The following is a 27,944-nucleotide window of genomic DNA, read 5'->3' on the forward strand; positions in this document are numbered from 1 at the left end:
GGTGGCAGAGTGGGCAAAAGAAAGGTGATTGATTAAACCCAGATCTGTTGACTGGGTGTGAGTGTTTGATTGGTTCAGATGCTCCGTCCATCACCACCCCCTTTTGTACCGCTTTGTCGCCATAAGTTGGCAGGGTATGCTCAGACGTGAGTCCCTTGCTCACTTTGCCACCCGATTCAAGCAAGCCTGACTTAAGATGGCTGGAATGCCAGAAACCGTTCCTAGGAAGCTTGAATCCGGTCCAGGGAAGGCATGGCTTGGCAATTCGGGCTGGACTGTTCCCATGAGGCACAGGGTCAGACTGATTTGCATATGGCCATGTCTGAACTGGGGTGGCAGAGTGGGCTAAAGAACGGTGATCAATTAAACTCAGATCTGTTGACTGGGTGTGAGTGTTTGATTGGTTCAGATGCTCCGTCCATCACCACCCCCTTTTGTACCGCTTTGTCGCCATAGGTTGGCAGGGTATGCTCAGACGTGAGTCCCTTGCTCACTTTGCCACTGGATTCAAGCAAGCCTGGCTGAAGGCGGCTGGAATGCCAGAAACCGGTCCTAGGAAGCTTGTTTCCGGTCCAGGGAAGGCATGGCTTGGCAGTTCGGGCTGGACTGTTCCCATGAGGCACAGGGTCAGACTAATTTGCATATGGCCATGTCTGAACTGGGGTGGCAGAGTGGGCTAAAGAACGGTGATCAATTAAACTCAGATCTGTTGACTGGGTGTGAGTGTTTGATTGGTTCAGATGCTCCGTCCATCACCACCCCCTTTTGTACCGCTTTGTCGCCATAGGTTGGCAGGGTATGCTCAGACGTGAGTCCCTTGCTCACTTTGCCACTGGATTCAAGCAAGCCTGGCTGAAGACGGCTGGAATGCCAGAAACCTGTCCTAGGAAGCTTGTTTCTGGTCCAGGGAAGGCATGGCTTGGCAGTTCGGGCTGGACTGTTCCCATGAGGCACAGGGTCAGACTGATTTGCATATGGCCATGTCTGAACTGGGGTGGCAGAGTGGGCTAAAGAACGGTGATCGATTAAACCCAGATCTGTTGACTGGGTGTGAGTGTTTGATTGGTTCATATGCTCCGTCCATCACCACCCCCTTTTGTACCACTTTGTCGCCATAAGTTGGCAGGGTATGCTCAGACGTGAGTCCCTTGCTCACTTTGCCACTGGATTCAAGCAAGGCAGGCTGAAGACCGCTGGAATGCCAGAAACCGGTCCTAGGAAGTTTGTTACCGGTCCAGGGAAGGCATGGCTTGGCAGTTCGGGCTGGACTGTTCCTATGAGGCACAGGGTCAGACTGATTTGCATATGGCCATGTCTGAACTGGGGTGGCAGAGTGGGCTAAAGAACGGTGATCGATTAAACCCAGATCTGTTGACTGGGTGTGAGTGTTTGATTGGTTCAGATGCTCCGTCCATCACCACCCCCTTTTGTACCGCTTGCTCTGGCTGGGCATTGTCCTGGTCCTGGCCCGCCAGATGTTCCTGAAATGGCCTGTGGTCCTCCAGTCAGTTGTTGTGCACCTTCCGGATGTGCTTTGTCCTTTGAAGGTCCCTGTGGATACCACTTGCCTGCGTTCTAGGTACCGGCCACCTTCCTTTGTTCACAGGATTCGGCCATCTTCATGTATGCCTTTGTCATTGCCGGATGTGGCAGTAGCGCTCCAATCTGATGTGGTGTTGCTTTGTCACTTCTGTGTCATGTTGTCTGAGGAGGTAAACAACATATGTATCAGCTTAAGGTGAAATTGTACAAGATGTCTGCAATTATAGTCTCATATTTTTTCAACATCACATGTGGCACATCAGTCCAAAACCACATATTGGTAAAGAGATATGAACAATAAACCTTCTAAACGCATATTCTCCCTAATGAAACAAGGCAAATATACTCAAGTACTGTAGTGTAGGTATAACATATGGTAGTGTCAACGCAAATACACTTATAACCATATCAGTCCTGAGACTGGATTGCAAGCATGATGTTGTGTCCACATGGAATTGCACACATGGTCCACATATGGACACTTTGGTGTTAGTTTTGCAGCATTCAGCTGGGTATTTTTGTGGTCATTAATCTCTGTGAAATTAGTTATGTCAAGCAACTACAGTTAGTCTGCATTGGTGACTTATCTGGCAAATACACAAGGCAACACATATTGCTGCATCGGCTGACTAGTAGTCAAAACTTAGACGGAGGGTGGATAGCTACCGCCCCTAAAACAGACATTTTGGGCAGTTTACCAATGTTGACTAAGGCAAAAGCCGGGAACCCTGACACATAGTTTATGGTATACAGTATTAGCAATACCATGGCGTCCTTAAACATTTCCTTGAGTCTGTCCATACATGTCAGCAAGGCTGCTTTCCTTGATGCACATTAACAAAAAGGCTATCGATGCCAGGATTGTGCGCATGCATGCTGCAAATCTCATGAGCACAAGTACTTTGTGATGTATCTAGCAGGTAATCTTGCAACATGAGTCAAGGGTGACAGGCTTGGTGCTAGCCAATAGAGGTAATCCCACCAGTAGGTGAGTAGTTTAATGAGCTGTATGCTGCTGACACAGTGCAGTCCTGTATGTCGCCCTTTCCACATTGCATCAAAGTCAACAACTCCCTGCTTAGGTATGAATGTTTCCCAGAAACATGACATTGGGTATTTGAGGTCATGAGTAAGGCATTTAACTGCATTTCCATGTGCAGATTGGTGACATGTGGCTCATGCAGTGTTCCCTGTAAGGTGCGCGCATGCTCACACACTCCAACTTCCCCGAGCACGCAATCTGAATTGTGAAGCGCGCATACTTCACACATTCAAGAACGTTTTTGCAGCTGCTTTTAATAACCTGAAGCTGCATGAACAAATGGTCACTTGTGTTTTGAAGAACCACAGAGAGAAGTGAAGGCAATTTAGTGTGGAGAAGCAGTTCACCGTGGAAGAGGCAGTGCTGGGGGAAGGGGGTAGTGGATATTTGTTATGGGGATGGGGGTCATTACAGTGTGATGGCATTAGGTGTGAGGAAGATGGGAGGAGGCCAGGGGCTTGATGGGGTGCTAACAATTACCCTGAAGTACATTGAGAGCTGGTCACAAGGTGCACACATGCCCCTAGCTTCATAAGTTTTGCTGATATGGGTGGGGGCTACAGGGATAAACAGGCAGAAGTGGGGTCTCTGATTATTGTATTTTTTACTTCCATGAATCAATTGGCATTATTCGAAAGCCTGGTGATAATGTTACGTTTAAAGCGCACTGTACATTGTTTGTGTTTATGAAGGGACAGCTGATGCGTGTGGATAAAGGTTAGCCTGATAGTTCTTAGTGCATCAGTGCACAGGACCCTTTTACGAGGTGAGCCCTGAAATGCTTGCCATTAATCATGTAACAAACATCACCTAAAATAAGATAAAGCCTCTTCAAACCACAAAAATGCACATTTATTTAACATGCTGAAGCCTTGCCTTTAATATGTCACATTATATCAGTGCACAAAACTGATTAAAAGTAATTTTTTAACAATGGTCTTAGAACCAGTCTTTCACTTGCCCCGTAGAAATGTTGTTTGTGAAATGAGGAAAGTAAGTGGTCATGTGCACCCTGTATGTGACCCAAATCCTTGTAAAGAGAGCAAAATTATAGTCTAGTAAATCAAAACAATATATTTGTATGCCATATACATGATAATGTGAAAAATGACATATTGCTGAAATAAACTATTTGTCCAAGGTTATCTAAGGTTATCTAATTTCACTTTGTAGAAATCCGCCACTAAATGGGTGTTTCAACTGTGAAATACAGCAATAATCAGCATTCAGTGGGCCCATCAATGCACCTGCTGCACCAATGGAATCTACACGTCTACACAACATTAATTGTAGCCCTTTCTTTTAGAGGTACCAGCTCACTGTTTCTATGTAGTGGCATGCACTGATGTTAGTATAAGGGAAGTAGCTACCATTGGTGCAGTAGATGCAGTGACACCAGGGACCATGAATCCATGTACATGTATTTTCCTATCCCAACAACAGTCAAAAGGGCCATTTTCCTTGCTTGCTCCAGAGTCCATTGCATAATGTCTATGCTACTGGCATTTACCTGGTGTATTGCTTCGCACTTCCAGATAACACAGAATACCACTATCCCACACGGAGGCTTAAACACGATGAAGCAATAAACATAACAAAACACTGTCTGGAAAGGGATTTCACTTTATAAAATGAAGCACATCAAAGGCTGTCCTCAGAATAAGGCTTGGGGTTTTATTTATGCAATGCTCCATAACAGAAAGTCTTTCCTAGATGTCAAATAAACAACATTCAAATGTGTGTGTGTGTATATATATATTCACTGAAAAAACCATAGGTTTCATACCAGTTATAGTTAGCTGGAAGTTTTACTCGCATAAAACCATTGAAATTCCCACATTATAGTTAGTTGGACTCACTATAACTTGCGCGTGCAATGCACTGCTGATGACGTCACATATTACATCACTCATGACATGGTCAGTGACATCACTCATGACATCACTGATGACACCATCCAGTGAATGTGTGTCTTTCTGAAAAATAAATATTAGTGAGTAATGTTTAAATATTTAAATATATGTATTATTGTTTCACTTTCTGTATAAGTGGCTGCATGGGTTGGTGAGTAGGTACATGTGTATGTATATGGGTTATTAGATGTTTTTCTTAGTATCAGTATGAGTGTTTGTATGGTTTGGTGGGGGTATTACTTAGCACATAGATGCATGAATGACTGACTCTCTCTTTGTATGTGTTTTGAAGACAGCATATGTGCAGGACTGTATGGGTGGATGAGTGTGTATATGTGTGTGTTAGTGAGTGAATGACTATCTCACTAGTGTCTTTATCAGTAACTACATATGTTTTAATCTAGTATATGTGAATATTGATGTATATAAGTGAGTATGTATGAGAGTGAGGGATTTTAAGAGTTCCTGTTTAAATTAGTATGTGCTTCTATAAGTGATTGTTTAAGAGAGTAAGTATGTGTAAGTTTCCTTAGAAGTAAAGTGGTAGTGTGTGTATAGCTGTATATGCAAATAAATGGATGTTCAATAGTTTATTTGCATGTGTGAGTATGTGTGTGAGTAACTTTTGGATGCCTGTCGGTGTGTAACAGGATGTATAGGTGTATCACTACATATGATGAGTGAGTATATGTATGAGTGACTATATAGAACTGTTGGTGAATTAGTGCATGTGTATATAGATGGTGGAATTATTGAATTGGTTGTTGTAAGTGGTATGGTATCTCCGTTTTTTTGAAAATTTTAGTTTCTATTTTTGAATATTTGTTTCAAGGGTTACATTACAGTGAAAGGAGGTCTATCACTCTGTCACAAGGATGGTGTCATCAGTGATGTCATGAGTGATGTCACTGACCATGTCATGAGTGATGTAATATGTGACGTCATCAGCAGTGCATTGCACGCACAAGTTATAGTGAGTCCAACTAACTATAATGTGGGAATTTCAATGGTTTTATGCGAGTAAAACTTCCAGCTAACTATAACTGGTGTGAAACCTATGGTTTTTTCAGTGAATTTAATAGTTTTTTTAAATGCTAATTCCTAACTATAACTGGTGTGAAACCTATGGTTTTTTCAGTGAATTTCAATGGTTTTTTAATAGCAAATCTCTATAGGTATGAAAAGTAATATTTTTTTTAACAAATTTTATATTGTATAATTATGTAATAGGTTTTTTTTTTTCTAAATTTTTGCCCGGAGCGCTCCCGGGGCGCGTACCGGTGAACGCACGGGTAAGCGCAATGTTACGGGGCGCCCCGGGGCGCGTACCGGTGAGCGTCCCGTTAGCGCTATTGCCGCGAACGAAAACAACATCGTGACGTATCGCGTAGCCGCGTGATGCGTCATATCACGCACTGCGTAAGCGCACCCGGAAGCACGCGAGCGCATACGATCGCGCAACGTCCCAACGCGCTTACGCTACGCGCCCCGGGGCGCGCCCCTTGGCGCGTAGCGTAAGCGCGTCGGGTCATGTGATCTGAAAATAACACTTTTCATTGGTGCAGATCAGTTTTGGTTTCCAAATGATGAAAGCCTGGATCATGTGACTTGAAAATAACACTTTTCATTGGTACAGAACAGTTTTGTTTTCCAAATGATGAAAGCCCCCACCTTTTTTCCTTATTCTGACTTTGTCCTTTGACTGAGGAAGACCTGTTTGGAGATCTGTCTCTAATCTTTTCTACTTTAAAATGGCTACAGTAGCAGCAGCAGCTGGAGCATCTGCACCACCACTACCACCACCACCACCGAGAGGACCACCACAACATCACATTGGTGGTCAGGAAGAAGAAGAGGAGGAGGAGGATGAGGAGGGGACAGGGAGATTCCTCCCAGAAGACAATACCCCATATAGGCCAAAGGAGCACATAGTATGGGAGTTTTTTTCTATTCGAGAGGGCAAAAAGAAAGTCAATGCACCAAAGGTGACTTGCCTAATCTGTGGCATGGAACTTTCAAGGGGGAACCCTAATAGAAAATATTCATTTGGTAATTATACCATGATTCGACATATGGAGCGGAAGCATCCCAACAATTATGCTAGGGCAGAGGTCAGAGAAATGGCCAGGAACCCTTCTCGATCTTCACCAAGCACCTCCCAAAGAAAGCAACCCACTCCATCGGATCCAGAGGCAAGAGAGACAATGTCTGTAATTCAACCCAAGTTTGCAAATTTTAAAATCGTATGCATATTATGTGGGAAGACACTTTTCTATGGTGAGCAAAGTCTAAAACTTATCCTCTGTGCTAGTGATAACCACAAGTGCCCGAAAAACACCTAATTTTTTCCTGATTTTTTTTGCTCCAGTTGAGCCATTTACAATTCCCTATTTTTTGTTTCTCCCCATAAAAAATACAAAAAAAATATAAAACTGTTCAGAAAAGCCAAAAAAGTAAAAAATGTTCGAAAAAAAATAAAAAAAATATAAAACAACAAAAACAATAAAAAAACAGTTCTTTTTAGAACTACCTTTAATTTATAAAAATAGACCTATATTTTTAAAGAATCTCTGTCAATCTTTTTTCCTTAGGGTACGCGCACCGGGGCGCGCACCCAAAAAAAAGAAAAAAAAAATTAATGAAGGAGTTAGCATGAGGGAAGAACACAGAGAGAGTAATGTTAAGAGAAAGAGAGCTAGAGGGAGCAACACAGAGGGATTGTTTATTACATAGTAAAAAACAGAGAAGGTGCAATAGGGTGAAAGTGAGAAAAGTAAAATGAATAAGGGAGCGAAAGAAGGGAAGAGAGAGGAAGAAGACTAAAGTAGAGGTAGTGGGAGAATGTGAGTGGGTGTTGAAAGAAAAACAAAGGACAGTAAAAAATGGGGAATGAACGGTAGTGACGGAACCGGGATAAATGAACAACGGTGAGGGTGGGTGAGAAAAGAGCAGTGAGTGTAAGTAAAGAGGGGTGAAAGAGGGTGAAAAAATTGAATTAGGATAAGACATGGGGAGTGACAGAGAGAAAGGACAGAGAGAGTAAAGGAAACAGTGCCTGAAAGGGTCTGAGTTAAACAGCGAAGAAAGGTAAGTAGGGCACTGTGGGTGACTTATAGGGAGTCAGTGGGTGTAGGTGGGGGTGTGGGTGTGTAAGGTGTGTCTGTGGGTGTGAGTGTGTGGGGTGTTTCGGTGTGGGTGGAGATGTGGGTGTGTGACATATGTGTGAGGGGTGTGTGGGTGTGGGGGGTATGTGTGTGGGATGTGTGTATGTGTGTGGAATGTGTGTGTGTGTGTGTGTGTGAGGAGTGTGTGTGGGTGTGTGTGTGTGTGTGTGTGTGAGGTGTGTGTGCGGTGTGTGTGTGGGGTGTATGTCAGAGGTGTGTGTATGTGTTGGGAGGGGGATGAGGTGTGTGTGTAGAAGTGAAGTAAATAATTAAGAAAAAGAGAATGAGTGAGAAAGCAAAGGAAGGGAACAGAGGGTAAGTGAAGTAAAGAATGGGGACTGAAAGAAGTTAAATATGAGAGGGGAAATAGGGAAAGGGGAGTAAACATGGAGAATAAGAATAAGTGAGGGAAGCAGAGTAAAGAAACAGGAGTGAGGTTGGTTGTGAAAATATTAGTGAGGTTAAAGCAAAGGGTGATGACAAACTACATTTTTTTACTCACACTTACCATATAATAAATGTAACTTTAATTACATTTTTTACTACACTTTGTATCTGTGAAAGAGAGAAGAAAAAATAAGTTATAATTAGTAAAATATGTATTTTAAATTAAAAGATAAAAATGAAGAGGTTAAAAAACATAACAGTGTATTTAGAAATAAAGTAAGAGTGAAGGACACAGAAAGGGAAATAAAGTAAGGTAGAAGGACAAAAAGAGAGAAAAAGAAATAGAAGGAGAGCAAATTACTAAGAGTAAGGCATATAGATTCACTGACAGAGAGGAAGAGAAGAACAGAGAAATGAACTGAAGGTAAGAAAGACACTAAAACAATGTGAGTTACCAAACTAAATCAGGAAAAAGTAGTAAGTAAAAAGATAATGACTGAGACGGAAAATAGTCTAATTAAGGATGCATTTAGAAGAATGAGGAATGGAAGATAACTGAGAGTAAGTGAAGAACAGTTATAGAGTGAAGGGATGAAGGGAGAGAGGATAATATACAAGGATTGAGAGAAAAGGAGTGAGGAATTTAGTAGACAGACAGACTAAGATAAAAACTGAGTGAAGTGGAGTACAATGAGTGAGCAAAGGAAATGAGTAAGGGAGCAAAAAAAAGAAAGAGAGGAGAAGAGGACTAAAACAGTGGTATTGAGAGAAAATGATTCGGTGATGAAAGTAAAGAGAAGGACACTGAAAGAAAGGAAATGAGGGATAGTAATGGAACCAGAGTAAAAGAAATGGGATGAAGAACGATGAGAGAGGAGCAGTGAAGTTGTTGTAAAAGAAATGATAGAAGGTAGATAAACACAAGTGAACATAACACAAGGAGAGTGAGGCACTGAGGACATAGAGGTAGTGAACGAAAAATAGAGGGAAGAGGTCAAAAGAAAGGAGCAAATAAAGATAAGCGAGGGAGAGTGGGTGATTTATAGTGATAGAGTGCGACAATACTGCTGAGTGAGTAAAGAGGAATTACTAAAAGAGCAAAGGAGGAAAATACGGAAAAGGGAAGTAAAGCAGAGAGACTGAAAGCTGAAAAGTTATGCAAGGGAGAGAGGCGATGCAGACAGTTGAAATGAGACTGAGGGGTTGTGAAAGAAGTGGAGTAAAGGAACGGGGGTGAGAGAGAGTGAGAGAAAGACATTATAAGTGAGTAAAAAGAGCTGAAAGAGGATGGAAAAAGGAAAGTGACTGTCAGACAATGGGAATACAATTTAAATTACACAATACAAAGTATAGAATAACTTGTACAACATGTTACATAGTTTATTTTTGCTGTTCTCAGAATATATTGAATTTCACTTAAAACAGTGAGTTCAAATTACTCATCATATGACAGCGGGAAAAAAAACCACACTCTAAAAGATTGTGTTTTAAAAAAAACCTTAGATACTGACAAATGACAAATGTACACTAATCTTTGATTCACTTACTTTTCCTTTAGGCCAAATAGTATATCATGAAGGTCCTTTTCTCGTTGGAAAGTACTCTGCTGTTCACTAAAAAATCCATTTCATCGACTTTCTAGAAGAAAAGCTCCAAGAACATCTGAAATATTTTCATTATTTTCATATACTCCTTTTTTTCAGTCACGACTCTTTACTCATTCCTTTACTTTTCCTTTAGGCCAAATAGTGTCAGATGTATGAGTATATTTTCAAATTAATTAAAAGAAACTCTGAAATTACCGTTTTCCGACGTTCTGAAAGAAAGGCTCATACAACATATTCACAATATTTAAATATTCGTAAAACCATCTCTGAGTCACTCATGTTCATCATTTTGTATAATACTGATATCACTTACTATGAGATCCACTTACAGTACCTATATGACAAGTCAATTTTTTATATTATCTTGATCACTTTTACTCAGAATATAATTTTAAACAGCAAACTAACCTTTATTAACTCCTCCCGTCTTCATAGGCCAATTACCTTTACTTAAATTTTGGTTCTAAAAACACTAGATATGAATTTTTTAAGTCAAAAGGCAAACGTTGTTTGAAAGTCAAATGAGTGTCATTACACTGGGTCCAACCTTTACAACTTTTTAAATAGCATGTGTAATGCCCTGATGTTGTTGAAGGACCGTCATGATAAATAATAGCTACAGTTGCAAAGGTTCTTCCTGAAATTGATAACTGAGAAGCCACTAAATTTTTAATAGAAGTTGACAATTTACTTCCATCAGGTCTACATCGTTGGAACATTAAAATCACATATTTACCATAAGTTTGTAAAAATAATGTGGACAGCATTGCAGACTTACATTGGGTGCACACCATATTGTGATTAGCTGCTTTAACTAGATTATTAAAAGGCACTGATTTGCAGTCTGGTAAACTCAAATATATAAATCTTTCAGTGTCTATTCTAGTACTACTTGATAAACTACAGTTGTCACAGTCATGCTGCCATTGATAAGAAAGGCTAAAAAGATTTTTTTATATCTACACCTTCATCTTCCAAAACATCAAACATATACATTAAAAATTCCTGACAATCCTGCTGAATAATCTGTGAAAATTGATTTTGACCAGAACATATGTCTAGAAGATTTCTAATTTCTGAAACACTTTCTATTTTTGCTCTATCACTGCTACATTTCTCAAACACGGAATTCAATAAACAGCAGAATGTTTGATCCCGATTTTCAACAATCTGTTCTTGTAAATTTTGAAGAAAAAAAACAACGTTAACCACTACATTAGCATAGCAGTTGACACCAGAACTGTTTTCAAAATGAAATCCAACAACATCTTCAACAGAATCCTTTTTCTTTCTACTTACAATTACAGTTTCATCTACTTTTTGTCTTTTTGCTACTACCTCACTGCAATTATTCTCATTTCTTCTTTTTCGGCCTACCACACGTTTTTCAAACAGAGGATATTGAGGCAAATGTGGAGCATACTCTCTTCTTAACCTATTGTATTCTTTAACACAATCTAGATCAGCACAAATCTTTGTTTCATCACACTCAATCAAGTACAATCCTGATAAATTTCTGACTCGTGATAATGCCACATATGCCATACCCTCTTTAAACACAGAACTTCCAATGTTCACCAAAGCACTATCTACACTTAAACCTTGAGATTTATGAATTGTCACCGCATATGCCAAACAAATAGGAAACTGTTTTCGCGAACATATAAGTCTTTCACAAGCAAAAATCTAGCTGAACAACAACAAATTTGTTCTATTTCGTCAATGCCATCAAATTTAATTTTTAAAATTTCAATTCCATCTCTATTTTTGTAATTCACAAAACCAACAACATGACCCATTGCTCCATTTACCAGACCTCTTTCAACATTTAAATTCCTTCTCAAAATGATACGACAATTTAAACACACATTCAGAGTCTTTTCAAAACCAGCAGTTTTAGATATAGTCTTCTCTACTGAATCCAATTTTGATTTCAAAATTTTCAGACAAAATAATTGTTGCTCCCATATGCTCTATTTTATCTATAGCTTCCAGTTTCACTATCTCTTCATTTTCTAACTTTAACATTTTGTTGTTGAACATGGAACATTCTTTCAGAGTTGGCATCAAACATATGGCAGATTTCTTCTCGTTAATTTTCTTAAAAATATTCTCTGGAAGAATGTTTTCATTTGGGTACAAATTTGAAATTAATCGTCCATGTAAAGCTTCTTTCCCATGCTGACTTACTTTTCCGATTCTTACATCTTGTAGAATATTTTTATAATCTTCATCTTTTGCCTGCCGCATATTTTGGAGTAGTTCTGCATATTTGAAATTTAACCATATATTAACATTTCCAATGCTTCCTAAGCACTTCCTGGTATCTTCATGCGTGACCATTTTAAACACTGGTTGTCCTTTCACTGGAGTCAACTGCAGTAGATCTCCAAAAACAATGATGTGTTTTCCACCGAATAAGACATCATAGTCTGTTCTAAGAATTTCTTGCATTCTCAAATGCACAAAAGCAAGCATTAGATTTGAGACCATGCTTACTTCATCAATGATAAGAAGTTTCATTTTCTTCAGGACTCTCGAAACTTCGGAACACGCATCTCCAGATAGCTTGTGGTATTGCAATTTGTTATCATGCTCCACTGGCAGCATCAGTAAACGATGTAAAGTAATCCCTTTAATATTATGTGCTGCCAGCCCAGTTGGAGTGGTAACAACACAAGATAGCGGTGATTCAGTCCTTTTCTGCAGATAAGTTGCAATCAGAAAACTTTTTCCAGTTTCCGCTTCTCCACTCACGTACAGTTGGACAGGCTTAAATGATGTACATAAGCACTCTTTTTTCACGTGAGTGAATCCATGTTCAACCTGTTCTGTGACTTCGTCATATATCTGTTTCTGCTCAAGGTTTAACTGTTTCACCAAATCTTCTAAATTAATTACATCCTCTTGAGCTTGCTCCATAGCTCTTTCCACCTCATCCATGGCAGTGGCAGCTTCATTTTGGATAATTGGTACTCCTAGTGGATCCTGACTCAATGAAGCAGAACTCTGACTGTCTTGAGAACTGTCTCTCGCAATCTCTGCAGCAATTGTTGCTTCTTGCTCTATTTCTTCGTTCAACATTTGCAGATAATTTGGAAAAACAGGACATTCTATGGTATTCTTCGTTGCATTAAAAGAGTCTTCGTAACAGAGAAAATCTCCAAGTAGTTCCTCTTCTGTACGCCATGGTTTAAAGAGATGCAAAAGAGCCAAATAGTAAAATTCTCTTTTGTCTGGATTTTCACAACTCAATTTTCGATGATTAATCAAATGACCTTTTCTCTGTTTCACTAGACATCCTTCACATCCAATGACAGCATATATTCCATTATTGATATCTTCTCTGATGTTCCTCTTATAAATATATCTTTGCAGAACTTCATAGAGACAAGCGTTCTCAAGATAAGGACTTCTATTTGGATAGTATGTATCCAACATGTTTGTCTTCAAAATATCTGTACTTTCTGGTTCTTTCTCCGCCAAATACTCTATTTCCTGTACAGATTTCAAAACTCGGTTTCGTGTTGCAGCAAGACCTAGACTCACCCAAATGATGGTTCTAGATTTGGCATATAGACTTGCTGATGACAATCGATCGGAACATTCATATGCTCCAATTTCTCGATGTGACAACATCTTTAGACTGTAACTGTATAATTTTTTGCTTAGACTCTTTTCATGTGAAATGTCCTCCCACATTTCCTTCAGTTCTGTCTTTTCTTTTTTTGTGATGTAAGACGTCACATATCGAGCCACAGCAATAGAGTTGTCAGCAACGAATTGAATATCCATGTTATCATTCCACATGGACAAAATCACTGGGTTGTAGTCGTTGATGTACTTGGACTCTTCGTTTCTTTTTAAATTGTATGTATTTTTGGTTGATTTCCTCGTCACAGTATGTCACAGAGAAGACATCAAATTATTTACTCTTCCTTTAGAAATCACTGCTCGTGGAAAACCAAAACGACATTTTGTGTAGAACTTGTCCTTGTTTCTGAATTTTCGACGACAGTACTTTCCACAACGATGGGATTGAAAGCGTAAAACTGGTTGCCTTAAACTGTTTTCTTCAGGAGTTTTCGGAACAGCACATGTTGAATACTCTTCAATGAAGCTCATCACTGTCTCATCCGAATCTGTTCCAAATTTGGGTGCATCTTTAATCCACAACAACATATGTATGTGAGGAGCACCTCTCGCTTGGTACTCCTTTCTCCAAAAGAAATCCAAAACCTCTCCAAGGGGAGGATTTTTTTTGTGGGTAATGAAAGACATCATAGCTTCAAATCTATGATTACAATATCTGCATACATTCACTGGATCCAAAGAACACAGTTCTCCAGGTGTTTTGAATTCTATATTTTGTATATTTGCATTTGCCTCGCGTACAAATTGAAGTAAGTCGTCCCATGCATACTCGGCACAGCTAAGAGTGAGGAACCATGTAGGAGTTCCTAAGTTTCTTAGCATACATTTCAATTCCCCATGACGACGGTACCAATACTCGTTTGTACCACGCTGACATGCCATGAGATTGATTAGATGAGATTCCAAAATATTATCTTGCAGATTAACTTTCTCCATAAAGTCCCTCGCCGAAACATTTTGGAGATGTGCTCCACTTTTCAGTATATGGTTTACTGCATAAGAAAGCCCAGACAAGTCACTTTCATACAGTAGATGAAACAAATATGGGATGCATTGACGAAACCTTGGATCTTCAGCAAATAATCTTAAAGTCCGGTATTCAGATGCTGGAATTTGAAATGGTCGATCGTCATATCGTCCACCTCGACCTGTTGGAAATAGCTGTGGAAAACAACAAGCTTCCAAACTTTCTTCCCATACACTAATGGGACTTCCTTTTGCTGATTTCATTTGAAACAAGTCAATTGCATTCCCCATTACTTCTTTGGAATGCAAAGGATGAACAGTATAATGTTCATATATTTCTTCATTCTAGACACATCAACTTTTTCAATTTGGCCAGCTGAACAATCACTGTCTTCATCTGCAGCTGTTTCCTCTGCATACATGTTTGTAGTACTCATTGTTTTTGACCAAATACAACGTTGCCTTTTTGACTTTCCTAGCATCCATTAAATCTTGCCAGATTTTCTTACTCTTTGTCGGAACCCCATTAACTAGAATAACCAGAGGTTCCTCTTCGACTTTCTCTACACCAATTGTATCAATATTTTTCTTGAAATCTAGAGGCAAATAAAAAACTCTTCCCTTTAATCCTCTCTGTAAATCTGAAGGAGGCAATTTCCCTATCTTAGGCTCGATGCGAACAATTGCCTGAAAAGGATGGACACATTGAATCAAAATACACTCATATGTATTTAAATCCATCAATTCAGGAGGAATGTCTACCAACTCAAGATTATTATGAACAGCTCTAGCAGGCATTCTGTTTTGATTTAATTTATCATAACAATATTTACAAATACGCTGATCAGAACTCAAATCAAAAGAATTCTCCACCCACAAATAAGTTGCAAAATACTTCCACTCATAATTATTTATCTTTTCACTTTTTACGTATAAATCAACTAATCTAGTTTGATGCTTATAATGAGTTCGTCGACAACACACACAAGTAAAACTCGGCCTTTCACTTGATTTCACCTTAAACCTGATAATTTCCTGGTCAAACTTTTCTGTACTTGAAATCTGTACATTGTCTTCCACATTACCTTGAATTTCTGTGTCAATTTCTACACTGTCCTCTTTTTCACTAAAATAACAAATCTCAATTTCTTCACAAATCTTCTTCACATCTAATTCAGTTCCATGCAAAAGAGCACTGTTTAATTGTTTAAGCTTAAGTGCTGGACTTTTGGCATAATACAACCTTCTCACTAATTTCCTCATTTTGTTATGATGCACTGCTAACATCCTAAAATGATGAAAAAGACTTTGACATACTTTTCTTGAAAGACAAGCCAGTGAATGGCCTTGCAAACCTGTCTTTTCTCTCACTCTGCAAGGATCTAAGTCTTGCAACATTTTCATTTTCTGTTTTAGACTTTTCTTACTATATGTACGTAAGAAATTACGAAGCAAATCGATTGATTCCTGTCGCACACTACAAATACTACTACACTTCCAAGTGTACACTGGACCCTTAGTACGTCTCCCTAAAACTTCATCAGTTAATACCTCTTCTGCATCTCTAGACACAAGTTTCTCTTTTTCAATCGGACAACCATCTTTCACCTCATATGCTCGACCACTGGTGTCAACTGCATGCACCAAATCATTCTCCTGAAAGTAACTCTCCTCATTAAAAAATGGCTCACAACTTGAACTATGCATCCATTCTCCAGAAAAAACTTTACAAAAATTAGTCCAATTAATTACTCTCTTGCATCTACTCTTTGATTTGAAAACATCAATTGTCTTGTTAAGTGTCCTAATTCTATTGATTATTAAAAAAAAATTTTTTTTCTTAACTTCAAAAGCCTGATCAACAATCTTCTCTACACTTTTCTTTTTCTCATAAAAAGCAGATCTCTGTTTACCTTTTTTAATATTTTTTAACAAATTTAAAACCACCCTATTGCGAAACATTCGTTTACGAATGTCCCTAAATTGATTTTACCTTCTATTCCTATACATATTATTGTCTCCTGCTGCAGTAGTAACATTTTTTAGGGATCTCTCCTTCCTCTTCAAATTTGCTCTCTCCTTCTCTTTTTCTACATTCTGTCCAACATTTTTTTTTAATCTACATATGTTCCGTAAGAAAGACTTAGTTGTCTTACCAGGAGCTTTTTTCCTGTTTTTTGAAGTATTTGTTGCAGGAGACTGCTTTAATTCCGTTCCTGTTTTTGTTTTTTTCCGCTTAACATCTTTTCGTCTCCTTTCCCTTGAGGGCATATTTCCTTACTAATGAAATCTTTATTTTAATCTGTGGTAAACAAAAAAAAAAATCATTATAGACCACTATTACCAAACAACAAAACAATGACAATAAGCAAACAATATAAACACTATAATGCTTATACATATGACCTTATCTCTGTTTTTTAAATATAATTCTAAAAAAATATTTCGGGCATATGAATTGGTTTTACATTATTGACAAAGATTAGATAGTATCTGCATGATTAAAAAAATATATTTGCACATTTCACAATCATATCACCTGTGTTTCCTCAGATTAGTAAGCAAATTGTGCACATGAGGTAAGGCCTGTCCAGGGGAACATAGGTGGTCAGACCGGTGTCTAAGACTGGACTGGACTTTATGAAGCCTATCCCCCACTACACTCTTAGATACAGCCCTCACCTTCTTTCCACCCCTGGACAGACCTCTTTTCCACTACACTCTTCAACACAGGCATCACTTCCTATGCACCCCTGGATAATCCTCACCTCATCTGCAACCCTGAATAGACCTCAACACATCTGCACCATGAAACAGGCTTCAGTTCATCTACACCCCTGGACACGCCTCATCTCATCTGCATCCTGTTACCATCAATTATACTCAATGTATTGAGGTCTGTCCAAGGGACACAGATTAGATAATGCTTGTCTAAGGTTTATAGGAGGTAAGTCCTCTCCATTGCACTCATGGACACAGGCCTCAACTCCTTTGCACCCCTGGACATGCCTCACCTCATCTGCACAATCCACTTCCTAATTTGAGGAAACACAGGTGACATGATTGTGAAAGGTTCAAATATTTTTATGTATTCATGCACACACTATTTATTCCTTCTCAAAAATGTTAAAACCATTGATTTACGCCAAACTCGTTTTTGTAATAACATTTTAGAAACAGAGCGCAGGTCCTATGTACAAGCATTCCATTTCAGTACTGAAAACTCACTATTTTACAAAATACATTTCCTCTCTATTGCAAATATTGATACCATGCCTTTTCAAAAAGCATCACACAAACCAACAGCAAAGAAGCTCAATGTGCTTCTTAATCTGAACTCTCTATCTATATTGAATGAATCATAACTCACCTTTACAAATGCTTTGGGAGATTGAGAACAGTGTCAGATACACACACAAATATTTCTTTAGCAGAGCAAAAGGTATGTACTCCAGGCACTGCAACCATGAATGGCACAGAAAACCTCTAATTCTACACACATATTCCTCATGGTAACCAATCAAAACTCTTCCCTCTCTATTTTCAAATCAACACCCTTCCCCCCTCAGCCCTTTCTACCTGTTACCATAGCAACTCCCTCCTCACTGAGCTCTCAGGGTTAAAAGTTTATTCTACAATGTTGCAAATGAACTCAGCAAGGATGTTTGACCTATCAATAAACCAGCTTATCAGGTGCAATCTTTCTTTTAATGACTTTTTCTTGACCATTCAAATGACTTCTTTCACAGAACAGAACCATGCACCCTAACTTTCAGTTTTCAACTATCTGAATCCACCAATCATTGCTTGTGATTCAAGAGCACTGAAACTCCACAGGTTTTTTTTGTTGCAAACTCCTACTGTTCCAACTGCCACTTCATTCCTACTCTTCATCTGACTGCACCAGAACCTCCTCTCACCATGTACTCTGTCTGGATTATTGGACATAGCTACATTCACTGGGCTCAAAGGTATGCAGCTATCAGAAATTTTCACAACCTTGATTTACCAAATGTGCACATAAAGTGATTGGCCAAAGAGGATTGAGATGTCATCAATTGATACCATTGGTGAAAACCTTTCACCATCTGCCACACCCTGACCTTATAATTTTGCACTGTGGTGGAAATGACCTAGGCACTTTGACTGGGGTAGGTCTGGAAATGGTTTTAAAGGACACCTTTGGGCAATTGATGACACTTTTTCCACAAACTGCCTTGGTATAGTCCAATATATGCCAAAGACAGAAATGGAAGTGGTCCAACCAATTTTGTCCACAATTTGAGAAAGCACGGAAACATGTGAATAAATCTGTTTCTGCTTACATGAGAGACTATGGAATGGGTTCAATATACAACAACAACTTGCGTTACAACATGCAAGATATCTACAGAGGAGATGGTGTGCACTTCTCAGATGAGGGGAATAGAATATTCCTCCTGAATTTAAGACTGTGCATTGGAACCTACTTGTAGGTACCTAAATCAGCCACAAAGCCCAAAAGCTCTTTTCAGGGCTACCCTACCTCTGATCACTCAAAATGATTATCTTTTTATAATTTTTTTCACTATTTTTCACCAAAGTACGCTCCCCGGTACGCTTCCCGGTGCGCGTACCGGGCGCTCACCCCGCAAAAAATAAATTTGTAAAAAAAAATTTTGGGCATATATTTAGCTCCTAAACTCCCCTCAGAAAACAAACCTAGGGGGTCAGGGGGTGTCTACCGTGCCCCCTTTTACCCATTCCCAACGTTGTTTGTCCTCCTTCTTGTGTCTCAATTCTTCCGAAACACAAGATGGAGGACTTCCGTTGCGCTTACCGGTACGCGTACCGGGGCGCTCACCGGTAAGCGCTCCCCAAAAAAATTTAAAAGTTAATTTACATAAAAACCTCTGTAGAGAAGTTCACCAAATATAGAATAGGCAATACTACATACCAGTCCCTACCATTTTCCCAAATTTGGTGGAATTCTATTCATCCATTTGGCCTGTAGCCCTGTCTAAATATCCTGAGGTAAATTACATGACAAAAACACATCTGAAGTGTTAGAATTTACAACCAATTAAAATGTTACTTTCATTTTCCACTATTATTTCCTGACATTTGATTGGTTATGTACATGAATATATATAAAAAAAAAGAGAGGAAAACACAGCCATTTTGACTACTACTTCCTGAAGTACATTTGAAAAGGATTTTCACTGAGAACTTCAACTGCTTTCACAAAGGTAAGTTGTTATTTTGGAAAGTGAAGTATGTTGTGCACTTTAAGTTAATTTGGGAAAACATTTTCTGATAGTTATATACTATCCCTCTGTAATAGTTATAGATTGAGATAGGCTTCTCTGTTATAGTTATGGATTGACTTAGACTTCTCTTGTATAATTATGAATTTACTTAGGCTTTATCACATACACTTTTTTATATTTCTACTTCCAGCCTGATACCATACACTGCCCAAAGATAACTTCACTGTTAAAAAATCAAAACTACCTGTCTGAACTTAAACCCAACAGTGCCCTATCTCTACTGATATATTTATTTTTTATGCAATTTACAGCAAGAAAATGGAAGGAGAAGCAAATATTTCTTTGGAAGGAGAAGCAAATATTTCTTTCGAAATTGTTGTAAAAAACAACCCTGAAGAAAATATTGCTGAGAATGATGACTTTGACTTTATGGATGAGTCTATGGACCATGAATTACTTGATTGTGTGGAAGCAATGGAATCATGGACTGAAAATGAGGACATTCCTGACGATATAATGTTGGAAGTGTTATTAAATTTTGAAAAATCAGAGCAATACATTTTTATTTAATAATCAAAAATTGTTCGAGACATTATTCATTTTTATATGTAATTCATGAAGTAGTACCAAAATGATTATGATATAAAGTGAGACTTATAGTATACTGTGCAACTTTTTTGTGTTACATAGTAATTTTGCTCATAGTTACTTCCTTTCTCCCACTTTATTATCTCCAATGTGTATTTGACATCTCTTTTTCATCTCCTGCCTCCATGTTGTTTCTGCTTTCCTGACAGACTATAGTATAGATTCCATATACCACAATAACTTCTGTAACAACATGCAAATTATCTACAGAGGAGACAGTCTACGTTGAATTTAAGACTCTACATTGGTACCTACATGCTGGTACTTATATCACCCACACAACACAACAACTCTATGCAGAGCTACCCTACCTCTAAGCACTTTAAATTATTATTTTACTGTTTCACTTGGTTTCCCCGTGGTACGCTCCCCGGTACGCTCCCCGGTGCGCGTACCGGGCGCTCCCCCCGCGAAAATTGGAAAAAAAAGTAAAACATTTTTTGTCCCGCCAGACCCTTTTATGGCCCAACATCAAACCTAGGGAGTCTACTCTACCCCCTTATGGTCATTTCCCCCTTTGTTTTTGCCACCTCTTGTGTCTCGATCCTACCGAGACACAAGATGACGGCCACTCCGGACTGTTTGGAATGTTTACAGACACCCGAGAGCCAATCAGCTTTGCGCGCGCGGACTCGCGTTACGCGCTGGTACGCGCCCCGGTGCGCGTACCGGGGCGCACTTATAGATATATATATTTTTTTTAACCTAAATTACTCAAAATCCACTGGAGCACATATCTTGAGACATACCAAAGGCACATTGGGCTACCAGTCCCTACAATTTTGCCAAGTTTGGTGAAAATCCATTCGCCCGTTAGGCTAAAAGTGAGTCCAACCGCCCTATGGAAATTAACATGGGGAAAACACGTTTTGGGACCCCCCAAATATCTAGGCCCCCGCTTGACAAATCCCCCCAAACTTTCAGGGAAGGAGCGGAGCGGGCCATCTTCTTTGAGAAATTCGCGAAGATTCGTCCACCGGCGCCAAAGTTATTCCCAATAGAATGTTGCGGATTTCCTATGGAAAACTATCCTAACTATAACTACCTACTGGCGACCGCCAGTAGGTAATATATATATATTAAAGCTCCACACTGTGTCCCCTTGATTCTGCCCAAAAAGACACGCAGCACTCACGGGATCAAAAAAAGCTTAGAACGCCAAACTTTTATTCAGACAAACGTGTTTCAGGAGAGACTCCCTTCGTCAGTGTCATGGACAATGCATTTCGCGGCACCATTTTTAAAAGCGCGAGAATAAACGCAAGTAAACACAAACAAGGGACCAAGCCTCGTATTTCATACGGGGCGCCATCTTAGAGCATGTTTCTCTAACATAGTAACACAATGTACTACTTTATATAAGGATATGTAACAACATTATTACACATACATCCTAAATATTAATCTCGCCGTGGATCGGCATTTGCAACGCTTGATAGTGTTGCTTTTTGTCCCAGTTCGTAAGTATATTTTGCAATCAATTTGTACCACACATTATATTGAAGTGACAAAGTTGCAATGATTCCACCTAACTAAATATGCCATAAAATTGTATTGATTTGAATCATAATCTAGCCGTGGATCGGCCATGGCAACCCAATGGTTGCCCTCATACAAAATCACTTCAATGTTCTCCAATATAAATTGTACAACTCAGTTCTTCCCGCTTAATGAGATAACCTATCCCAAGAAACACCGCATCATCACCGCCAATTCTACATTTTCGAATAGTTAATTAATCGGAAAAGCAGAAAGAAAATTCTACAAAAAAACTCAAATCAGCAACAGCAGCATATAACAGTTGTTATAAAATGTTACATATTCGCAACCTGAAGCCAAAAAATTCCATCTTAACCCAAATGTGCAGACATTTCTTCTCCAATATTAAAACCACCCGGAGCCTTGGTTTCTAGATCAACAATATAGCGAGACTCCAACCTCCTGAGTTTAAGGAGTCGGTTGCCCCCCCTGATGTGTTCCGGTACATGATCAAGGCAGAAATATTGTAGGAGATCCCTGTTGCTCTGATGTTTTATAGCAAAATGACGAGCAACAGGATAAGAGAAATCCTTATTTGCAATAGCCCTCATATGTTCCAAAATTCGGAGCTTGACCGGATTGATTGTACTGCCTACATATCTTATTTTACACGGACAGCTCAAACAGTACACAGCAAAACTAGTATGGCAAGGCATAAACGTATTCAGTTTTCTTCCCCCCTTGACCCCTCGAACATCATAGGTCAAGACGCGTTTGCTAAAGGCACACGCCTTACAGCGCCCACAAGGAAAAAATCCTTTGGCATCTTTCAATGTTCCTTTCTTTTGGTTCAGATGCTCCGTCCATCACCACCTCCTTTCGTACCACTTTGTCGCAATAAGTTGGCAGGGTATGCTCAGACGTGAGTCCCTTGCTCACTTTGCCACTGGATTCAAGCAAGCCTGGCTGAAGATGGCTGGAATGCCAGAAACCGGTCCTAGGAAGCTTGTTTCCGATCCAGGGAAGGCATGGCTTGGCAGTTTGGGCTGGACTGTTCCCATGAGGCACAGGGTCAGACTGATTTGCATATGGCCCTGTCTGAACTGGGGTGGCAGAGTGGGCAAAAGAACGGTGATCGATTAAACCCAGATCTGTTGACTGGGTGTGAGTGTTTGATTGTTTCAGATGCTCCGTCCATCACCACCCCCTTTTGTACCGCTTTGTCGCCATAAGTTGGCAGGGTATGCTCATACGTGAGTCCCTTGCTCACTTTGCCACTGGATTCAAGCACGCCTGGCTGAAGACGGCTGGAATGCCAGAAACCGGTCCTAGTAAGCTTGTTTCCGGTCCAGGGAAGGCATGGCTTGGCAGTTCGGGCTGGACTGGTCCCATGAGGCACAGGGTCAGACTGATTTGCATATGGCCATGTTCGAATTGGGGTGGCAGAGTGGGCTAAAGAACGATGATCGATTAAACCCAGATCTGTTCACTCGGTGTGAGTGTTTGATTGGTTCAGATGCTCCGTCCATCACCAGTCCCTTTTGTACCGCTTTGTCGCCATAAGTTGGCAGGGTATGCTCAGACGTGAGTCCCTTGCTCACTTTGCCACTGGATTCAAGCAAGCCTGACTGAAGACGGCTGGAACGCCAGAAACTGGTCCTAGGAAGCTTGTTTCTGGTCCAGGGAAGGCATGGCTTGGCAGTTCGGGCTGGACTGTTCCCATGAGGCACAGGCTCAGACTGATTTGCATATGGCCATGTCTGAACTGGGGTGGCAGAGTGGGCTAAAGAACGGTGATCGATTAAACCCACATCTGTTGACTGGGTGTGAGTGTTTGATTGGTTCAGATGCTCCGTCCATCACCACCCCCTTTTGTACCGCTTTGTCACCATAAGTTCGCAGGGTATGCTCTGACGTGAGTCCCTTGCTCACTTTACCACTGGATTCAAGCAAGCCTGGCTGAAGACGGCTGGAATGCCAGAAACCGGTCCTAGGAAGCTTGTTTCCGGTCCAGGGATGGCATGGCTTGGCAGTTCGGGCTGGACTGTGTCCATGAGGCACAGCGTCAGACTGATTTGCATATGGCCATGTCTGGACTGGGGTGGCAGAGTGGGCTAAAGAACGGTGATCGATTAAACCCACATCTGTTGACTGGGTGTGAGTGTTTGATTGGTTCATATGCTCCGTCCATCACCACCCCCTTTTGTACCGCTTTGCCGCCATAAGTTGGCAGGGTATGCTCAGGCGTGAGTCCCTTGCTCACTTTGCCACTGGATTCAAGCAAGGCTGGCTGAAGACCGCTGGAATGCCAGAAACCGGTCCTAGGAAGCTTGTTTCCGGTCACATGAGGGCATGTCAAAGCCAATAGTAAGAACTTCATAATACTTCCAATGTACAACACAATTCACATTTGTGCACCACTGCCTACAGTATCACACACTTTATCTCCCAATGTACAGCATAATGCACATTTGAGCACCACTGCTCATAACACTGCACTTCGACACCAAAAAGTACATTCCACACCTCTATCCCTCTCATGCTTTCAAATGCACATCCCACATGTTCTGTTCTTGGCAAGCTGTTCTACTCTGTGACTTCTCCCACTTTAAAACTACATGAGATACGAAACAAATCTTCAGGGCAAGAAGAAAGGCACATGCATCAAAAAATGATGAAAAACACGAAAAGTCAATTAAAATCATGGTAGTTAAAGGTCATCACGTGGTTCCAAACCATAGGAGTGTCTCTAGCATTAAACATGGTCTTTCCAAAATATGAATAAACGTTAGCTACATACTACTGCTTGCAAAGATGGAGAACTGTCTTTTTTGACAGGAAAGTGGATCTTATCGGGACCTCGCACAGATAACAATTACATTATTATTTGTAACTGCAGCACCACTGCCTGAGCAGGTGTGAAATATTTGCTTGCCTCTTCTTTGTTCATGCAGATTTCCCTTCAAACTGAAATAAACTTTTCCATTTGTTTAATTTACAAACACAGTTTGCTTTTATAAATGTAGAAGTAATAATCACTGTAAGTACAAACAATAATAAATCCGTGTGTTTTGGTAATGCACACCACACATATTCTTATAGTAACAGTCAGTCCATTACCAGCGCATTTTACAAAAATTATAGAGATGCATGGATACTACATGTTTTATTTAATTGTGCATTACCTGGTAGGGTGAGGTTTTACAAATGTTGTGAACTGAGTCACAGCCATGAGTCTTATTGAGTAGAAACAGTGGGCATGTGATTATGATGGTACATGATTGAGAGGCTTGTAAGCCAGTTTCTCACAGTGCCTATCAGTGAGTCCTAAAGGTGTTCAAAACACAGAGAGCGATGGTCATAGATATGTCAATTGTAACTGGAAAAACGGGTGGAAGAGTTACTCAGCTTTCCAACTAAGACCTCACCAAAGAGAAACAAAATGTAGCCCTTACAGCAGGTGAGTTGGTGTGTGGTGTGTGTGTGTGTGTGTGTGTGTGTAGGAGGTGTTGAAGTATAGGAGGTTAAATGAAGTATGTTCAGGAGAGAGTGAGAAAACAATGCACAAGAAGAAAGAGATGACGTACAAGATATACATATTGAAGATTTCAGAAAAGGACACATATTTTCAGTTTGCATTATCTTAGCAAAATCATTGTTATTAATTTATTTGATACAGCTAAAATCACATTGGTAAAGCCAATAGATATAGCCTTTTTCAGTCTTAGGTCCCATTGTTGTGTTATGCCTGATGTAGTAACTGAAACATTCTATCGTAATGGTATCCAGAACCTGATATGATATTGAAGAATGGCTCTTGGGGTTACAATCTGATGCTGCCTATTCAGTGTTAGGAAACATGTTAGGTGTCAGGTTTTAGGGTTTTGGCAGTCTGCTGCCCAATTCCTATGATGTCAAAGTTTTCATCCTCATTTTGCTGTGCTGTCATCTACTGTACTACGAATACAATCAAATTCAACTGTTAACAAAATAATCTCTTTTTAATTTGAAAGATTCTTTGTCATATTTTTTGCATGCCACTTTCTGTATCATTTCATGTGGGATATTCCAAAGGATTGTATCTGGCTCAACCTACCCCATGAATTTCTAGTTGTGCATACCTCTACCGCTCATGCACATGAATTCCAGGTAAATGCTGCATAATAGAAGGAGTAACACACAATGTGGGTTCATAAACCTGTTTAACGTAACAAATGCTAATAAAGAAACATGTGAGTACATGCCTGTTTGCCCTGAAGTGGAAATCCAGGCAACTCTTTCAAGCATGGTCATTTTCTTAGCGAACATAGCCTTGGCTGCAGTGCACAGGAACGTTACATTGCAGCACACAGAGGAAATAAATTAGAGGGAACATTGGCCACATGTACTCCAAACTCATCTGTCTGTAGTGAGGTAGGATACCCCAAGGGGAAAAAAAGCAAGCTAATAAGCATGAATATATGAAATTATATCAGGACATTTTACACTAGAACAAACAACATAGTGCTTGATTATTATCCAAAATATGTTTTTATTTCGTTTTATTTAATATTTTATCATTATTTTCCATAAATATCTAAAATACATTATTCTGTATGTTTTGTAATCACAATGTATCAACAACATATAATCACAATGCATCAACAACATATAAGACGTAATCACATGAGTTATAGATTAGATTAAAACAAACATGATTCTGATATCAATTGATACAATATTCTTTGTTTTATATTTCCAATAAGGTCCAGATCAACATGGACAGAAAGGAGGGTCGGGGGTAGATAAGACTACACGTCTTTCGGCAGGTTCCCTTCCGCAGGATACCGTCTCAACTTTCACTGAAATGGACACACAATTAGACACAATACATTGCATGCACTTATGCTGATATGTCATTACATTTTTAATGTCCTGTGATACATTTATTTAATATGTTTACAATAAAATCGACTAAATTATTAAAGGTTCAGTTGTGTTTTATTGGGAATCTCTAAAGGTTAAAAACCGTGCATTGAAGTGAGGTGACAACCAAGATTTTAAGAAAGGGGAAGAAAGAATGATTAGATGATGAAGCAAAGAAAAAAGAAGAAGAGAAAAGGGTTGGTGAAAAAAGTGAAAATCTCCCCCTCTATATGATGGTTTGTTAGCAAGATGTCAATTTCGTATGCGCCAGCATAGGTGCTAAAGCACAGAGAAGAATAATGTTGTAGTTACCTATTTGTTTTAATTGGGCAGAAAAGTCAAACTAATTTCCATGTTTATAGCTGATAAAAAACACAGAGTCCCTGAGTCTATGGAAAACAAAGAATATATATACTTAAAAGTGATCTAAAAAGATCTTTAACACTAAGATTAATTATGTAGGTTTGATTATATACCTTATTTGGTAATCAGTGTATATCCGGAACACTTAAATGTTTTAAGTTAAATTGGTGCAACCCAAGGATTATGTTGGTGTAGTCTCAAGGTTTGGTTCAGTCACAGGTATATTGCTCTAAAAACGAAAGACCGGAACAAGCTCTTTCTAAGATTTATACATTATCTAGTATCGAACTAGTTTTAAGCCTGTGTATGCTAAAGAAGGTGAATACCTGTATGTGATCCCTATATGGCCCAGGGTTCCAACCAAATAGTGTTCAATGTATGCAGGGTATCTGTGAAGAAAACAAGGAATCCTATAAGAAATCTAGTTACTGCAAACCATGTTAATCACTTTGATTACTGGAATTGAAAATATATTTCTATGGATGGAATACGCATATATCTATATATATTAGTCTAAACTATTTGTTTTTATTTATTGTGTTATCTACAAGAAGTATTGCAATGTTATTGCACGAAATCATATCAACTACATAATTGTTGGGGATTCCTAAACAGAGCAAATTATATTGAAGGCAAAAGGAATTTTATAAAAAACACGATTAAAATAACTGTTTCATTGGGTACTTGACTCGGCATACCTAATTAGAACAGGTTACATATTTCATAAGAGTAGTGATAAGTGCTTCAGATAGTTGGAATACTACTGGTTCATTATAACTCAAACATCCTGTGTTCAGATAGAAATGCTAAATGAAAGGCAAAAAAACTGTTTGAGTCAAAGTAGTGCCGAAATTCTTAGCACATTTAGTAGCCGACTAAACATGTCCTTCTAGGATGACCCTGTATTAACTTGGGCAAAAGTTGTGCAATTGAACTGCTATACAAAAACCATGGGGCAGTTTAAATTGATGTAAGGTTAGGATACCCTACATCCTTGCATGACCTGCCAAGCCATATGTCTGGAT

This window comes from Lissotriton helveticus, chromosome 1_1, assembly GCF_964261635.1.
Source record: "Lissotriton helveticus chromosome 1_1, aLisHel1.1, whole genome shotgun sequence".
NCBI lineage: Eukaryota > Metazoa > Chordata > Amphibia > Caudata > Salamandridae > Lissotriton > Lissotriton helveticus.